The sequence below is a fragment of the Bidens hawaiensis genome, unplaced genomic scaffold (genome assembly GCF_021521415.1).
Source record: "Bidens hawaiensis isolate Kalapana, Puna unplaced genomic scaffold, B.hawaiensis_p1.1 tig00038140_1, whole genome shotgun sequence".
In the NCBI taxonomy this organism is placed as follows: domain Eukaryota; kingdom Viridiplantae; phylum Streptophyta; class Magnoliopsida; order Asterales; family Asteraceae; genus Bidens; species Bidens hawaiensis.
In genome coordinates this window covers 85,116-91,652 of record NW_027496689.1, presented here as the reverse complement: position 1 = coordinate 91,652, position 6,537 = coordinate 85,116, and the positions used below count along the sequence as shown (strand labels likewise).

Below are 6,537 nucleotides of genomic sequence, written 5' to 3'. Positions count from 1 at the left end.
CCCCACCCTTTATCCTTCATCGTTTGATGCACCGTCAGTGTACAGTTGCCAAACGTGTTCTTCTGTTGCTCTTTGGGAGGTTCCAATTCCCTTTGGCATTCTTTTTCCTACGCTGTCGAAACCTTAGCGATGAAGTCTACCAGGACAGACCCTTTGATCGCGGGTCTTGGCTTATATTCTATCGCATGTTCTTCCAATTCGATAGCCCATTTTGCTAGTCTGCCAAAGAGTTCTGGCTTACAAAGCACGTTTTGTAACCCGTAATTGGTGAGAACATTGATCGGGTGGCCTTAGAAGTATCTCCGCAAGCGACGCGATACTTGAACCAATGCGAGGACTAGTTTTTCTAAGGTTGAATATCTAGTCTCCGCGTTTGTGAGCGTGCGGCTAACGTAGTAGATAGGCGTTTGGACTTTGTCCCTATCTACAAGTAGCACTGCGCCAATTGCTCTATATGATGTGGCCAGATACATTGTTAACGGCTCCTTTGGTATAGGCATTGTTAGTGTTGGGAGTTAAGCAATATGCGATTTGATTTCTTGGAACGTGTCTTCTGCCTCTGCCGTCCATCGGAACTGCGTTTTCTTGAGACAGTTCCTTAAAGTTGATACGAATGGGAAAGACATATCCACATGATTTGACAGGAACCTATTCAGCGCTACGAATCGTCCGTTCAGCGTTTGGACTTGTTTGATCGTGGCAGGGGAAGGCATTTTAATAATAGCTCCCATTTTTTTAGGATTGGCTTTGAAGCCATTTCTAGTAACAATTACACATTTTCGTTCCTCCATTCCAAATGAGCATTTACATGGGTTGAGTTTCATGCTAATCCTTCGAAGCGTTTTGAAAGTTACCTCATTGTCTTTCAGCAACGCTAATTCGCCACTACTTTTGATAACAATGTCATCCATGTAGACTTCCAAGTTCCTCCCCATTTGTTCTCTGAATTCTCGATCCATCAGGCGTTGGTACGTCGACCCTGCATTATTTAAACCGAATGGCATAATTTTGTAATAGTATGTGCCATTGTCTATATGGAATGCGGTTTTGACTTAGTCCACTGTTGCCATATGAATCTAGTGTACCCTTGTATGCGTCTAGAAAACATTTATAGTGGATAGGTACTAGCATGTCTACCTTTAAGTATATTTCGGGTAAAGGATAAAAATACTTGGGGCACGCCTTGTTCAGATCTTTGAAATCTATACACATTCGCCACTGTCCATTTGCTTTGGGTACCATGACGGGGTTGGAAACCCATGTCTGGAAATGGATCGTGCGGATGATTCCTGCGTCAAGGAGTTTTTGCACTTGTTTGTTACAAGCTCTCGCCTGGTCCGGCCCAATATTCCTTCGTTTTTTGTACGACTGGCACAAAATCTAGGTTAACTTTCAACCGGTGTTCCACTTTTGACCGCGGTACGGCAGTCATGTCGGCGGATGTCCAAGCGAATTCATCAATACTATTGATGAGAAACATTTTGAGTTCTAAGAGAGTGGGATTAGAAAGTGTGGGTCCAATGGTGATTGTTTGTTCTGGGAATTTTCCATTGGGTACCCCTTTTTCGGGTTCCACATGACATGTCACCTTCATTGTTTTTTTTCAGTTGGACATTCGTATCTGCCAGGTGGATTTCGCGGTTGGCATAGATCATTGTCACCCACGTGGGAGTTGGTACTCCTAATATCTCATGCGCCGTGGATGGGTTGGCATTAATGTCTCTCATCGCATCTCTTCCCAAAATGATATCATAGTTTGGGTGCGGAGTTTCCATGACGAAGAAATCTACTTATTCCGTTCTTGAATGTTTTCGTCGCGGAGCGTGACTGGGAAAGTTAACAGGCCCAGTGGGTATTCAACACTCTGGTTAAACCCTGTTATTGGTGCATTCACGGGAACGAGGCAGCGCTTGTCACTTTCTTCCAACAGGTTGAAACACTCTCGGTACATTATATCGGACGTTGCACCTGCATCCACGACAAAATGGGATGTCCTATAGTGACCGAAAATGCCAGTGATCACCAGCGATGCCTTTTAGTTAGCGCTGCCTCTCAACTTTGGGAAGATGACTTGCCCTTCTTTTCACGTGGCTTGCTCTATCTGTTGGCGCTTTTTATTCTGGCGCAATCCAGAATCATGTTGGCGTGGAAATACTTAATTTTCTTTCCTTGTCTCTCGCCGTCATGGCCTGCGTTCCTCTTTCCGCCTCCCCGGATGATTTTCACCAGGTGCTCTAACTTTCCACTCCGCACGTACTCTTCAATTTTCGTCTTTAAGGTTTGAGCACTGGTTTGTTGTATGGCCGTGCTGTTCGTGATAGTCACAATATCTTGTTGTATCAGTATTCAGCCTTACTTTGTATTGTGGAGGCTTTTTGAATTCAAAGCCTACTGAATACATGATCTGTTAAGGGCTATTGGTCAGAGGCGTCCACCTATTTTAAAGATGCGGATGCACCTTCTGTTTATTTTTCGGTGTCTCAGTTGAAGTGGTTTCCTTTGTGTTTGGCTCTTAAATTATTCGTGACCACATATAGCCGATTTTCTTGCCTTGACGGGCCCATTCGATATCATTACACGCGTCAGTGTGCAACAACTCTTTCCCCATGCTTTATTATGTCCATGTGTATCGTTTAGACGCCGTCATGATAGCATCCCAAATTTAAAATAAATATTTTAATTACATGCGACTAGTGAGGTTGCGAATAAGGTCATCGCATCGCACGTTTTGAGCCCTTCTTTGTTAAACCTGGTAATGAAATATTCTATTGTTTCATTATCTTTACGGGTAAGGTTGAGAATATCTGATGGGTCACTGATGTGGCACCGTTGTTGGCTAATATGTTGGGTGAACTTGTTGGCCAAGTCATCCTGATGGACGATTTTCCCCTCTGGTAGCCGTTCAAACCATGCTCTCGCTGCTCCTATGAGCGTTAAGGTGAATATGTGACACCAGAGTGACATTGTCCATCCCGAGACAAAACCCGCAGCGATATACGTCTGTAGATGGTCATCCAGATCAGATTGGCCATCATACTGGCCTACTGTCGGCTGTATCTTCTGGTTTTTCCGCAGTTCTGCCTCCGTGATCCTTTTGATAAATTTTAACTTTCCTGCCAAGGTGATTGGCCTGTATTGCTTTGAAAAGTTCTCGTTATCATCGAGTGGTATTTGATGAGTTTTTTTATGGAGGCATCATGATGATCGGGATCTTTCCAGCTTTGTTCTTAATCTGGATTGTCGAGATGCGAACAAGCCGTATGGCGTGAGATTTATGCTTTATTGCGCTTCCCGTCTTGGCCATCATTTGGCCACCTCGCTATTTTGTTTTCAAAAATGGTGATTCTCCTATTATGTGCATACAAAGAGTTGATTTATATTCATCATCATCTTCGTTTTCTTCGTCTACCCTATTACTACTCGGATCCACCTAACAATTTTCTAGGTTGGACGGTAGCTGACAACTTTTCTTGCATCCTAACCATGAGTTTTTCTTGTCCCCCCCCCCCCTCCCACCAAGTAAAAACGCTTGGTGGAAAAGGCGTTTGTGATTGTGTTTGTGGTCGTAACCTGGTTGGATTCGTTACTATGAAGGGTGGCCAAAGGTTGGACGCGTTAGCGATGTCCTCGGTGTTCCCAATCACAATGTCTGCATCCAGGTTTTCATCACGGGTGGCGTTTAACGATTGAACAACCGCCCTAGTGGGTTCTTTCCACTCATTTGAACCAATAAATTGAGTTAGAAATAGTTTTAGCAAAATGCACGGATGGCGCAAAAGAAAAACACGAAATCCCTATTCAGTCTAATTGTTTAGTCTGAGGGTGATGATTAAGTATTTCCCACGATGGGTTTAATATTCTTCGGCGCAAATGAGCAGTTCACCAACAAAACAAAATACCGTGAGCTCGTTACGAGGGAATATGGGGATCCTCTAGTAACCACCCTCCGGCTTGAAAAGGAGTATTGGTAATTATAATACAATACTTTTCTAGATAGTTATGATAAGTAACATTTACCATGTAGAGGTAGTTTGGTATTTATAGCCGTTGGAGACGAGAGAGAGAGAGAGAGTATGGCCACCTGTCCTGTCAGGAAATCCACCAATCAGGTTCCTTGGACATGCGTTAAGGATAGTTGCTGGACATCATGGACGTTTGATGACGACATGTCGTGCTATGTAGTGCTATTGACTATGTGTTGTCCATTCCTCATTGGCTGGGCGTTCTTTACGATGAATATACCTCCTTTTGCACCATGCTCATGGAGATCTTTGGCTCTCCCATTCTTGAGGTGTCAGGGAATGTTTGGCGCCTGGAGATATAACATCTAGCGCCATGACCTTTGCATGGCGCATGACCCAATAGCTAGCGGAGGTACGTTAGCGCCGGTGAACCTTTGATATTTGCCTTGAATTCCACATTTGGTCAAATATACCCGTTGTTCAACGGCTCAATTTATATATAAAAAAATAATTATTTTTCTATATATATAACCAAACATTTAAACTTTCTAAAACAATATCTACAAATTCCTCACATTTTTAGACTCCCTCTACAAAATTTCTATTCAAAACACCAACAAAATGGATTCTCTCTCCTCGTCCGACATCATCAATCGATATTTGCAAATAACGAGCACACGGCCGAAGACAAGGCGGCGGTTACAAGTGCAGTTACACTTGCGGCAAAGTATACTAAATATATTTATTCTGCTCCTCAATCGGTTTTGAGAAGAGAATGTGTTAAGCCAACAAGCGTTTGATAGACGACTATTTTATTGACTCACCGACATACAAGAACCCGAAGACTTTTAGACGTCGCTTCCAGATGTCTAAACGTTTATTTTTGCGCATTGCCAATGATTTGGAGAGCGAGTATGATTACTTTAAGCAAAAATGGGACGCATGAGGGCTGTTAGGATTCACCAATATCCAGAAGTGTACGTCAGCGTTACGCGTACTCGCCTATAGAAGTACGACCGACATCAACGACGAGTACTTAAAAATGGCGAAAAAAACGACACGAGACACCTTGGAGTATTTTGTCCAAGGTATTTAGGGCATGTTTGGGTGAGCTTTTTTTTTTTGCTTTTTGCTTTTAAACCCATCCCTACAGCCACCTTGTGCACAAGATCTCTACATAACTCTTTGGTTAAATGATCAGCTAAATTCTATTGACGTTTCACAAACTCAACTGATATCACCCCATGCATAATTAGCTCACGAATCATGCTGTGTCTAACACCTAAGTGTCTAGACTTTCCATTATACACTTGGCTATAAGCCTTAGCCAAGGTAGCAGCACTATCACATCTTATAGATATTGGTGATATTGGTTTAGGCCACAATGGAATCTCATAAATCAAGTTTCTTAGCCATTCAGCTTCTTTTCCAGCTGCTGCTAATGCTACAAACTCAGATTCCATTGTTGAATGAGTTATACAAGTTTGTTTCTTTGATGCCCAAGATATGGCACCTCCTCCAAGTAGAAAGGTCCATCCACTTGTGGAAGAATGATCTTCCATGTTGTTAATCCAACTTGCATCTGAATAACCTTCCAAAACCGAAGGAAATCCAGTGTAAGTCAAACCATATTTTATGGTTCCCTTCAAGTACCTAAATACTCGATTCATAGTTTGCCAATGCATTGCACCTGGATTGCTAGTATACCTACTAAGCTTTCCAACAGCATAAGCTATATCTGGCCTTGTGCTAATCATAGCATACATGAGAGATCCAATAGCTCTTGAATATTCAAGTTGACTTACCGTAACACCTTTATTAGGTGAGAGCTTAACCCGCAGGATCCATTGGAGTACAAACTGAAGAACTATCATGAAAATTAAACTTTTTCAACATCTTCTCAATATAATGAGATTGAGAAATTGTTATACCATTGTTCTCCCGTTTGATCCTTATACCAAGGATCACTTCCGCCTCCCCCATGTCCTTCATGTCAAAGCAAGATGACAAAAATTTCTTTGTTTTATCCACTTGATCTTGGTCAGTTCCAAATATCAACATGTCATCGACATATAGACAAATTATAACTCCTTTTATAGAAGCATCAAATTTGCTATACACACACTTGTCTGCTTGGTTTAACACAAAACCATTTGATAAAACCATCTCATCAAACTTTTGATGCCACTGTTTAGGTGCTTGCTTTAAGCCATACAATGACTTCACAAGCTTGCACACCTTATGTTCATTACCAGGCATGACGAAACCCTCTGGTTGTTTCATATATATCTCCTCATCCAAATCACCATTTAAGAAAGCTGTTTTTACATCCATTTGGTGAATCACAAGATTGTGTATTGCTGTTAAAGCAACCAACAATCTAATGGTGGATATTCTAGCAACAGGAGCATATGTGTCAAAATAGTCGATTCCTTCTTTCTGCCTAAAGCCTTGAATAACCAATCGGGCTTTAAACTTGTCAATAGAACCGTCTACTTTCATCTTCTTTTTAAAGATCCATTTACAACCAAGTGGTTTACATCCAAGGGGTAGATCAGTTACTTTCCAAGTATTG

At 41.9% G+C, this 6,537-nt stretch overlaps 1 pseudogene; it reads right to left on the bottom strand.

Annotated features, from left to right (window-relative positions):
- Positions 1–5,170: 5,170 nt before the first annotated feature.
- On the bottom strand, positions 5,171–5,728 carry LOC143590065 (secreted RxLR effector protein 161 pseudogene; annotated as a pseudogene).
- Positions 5,729–6,537: the final 809 nt, after the last annotated feature.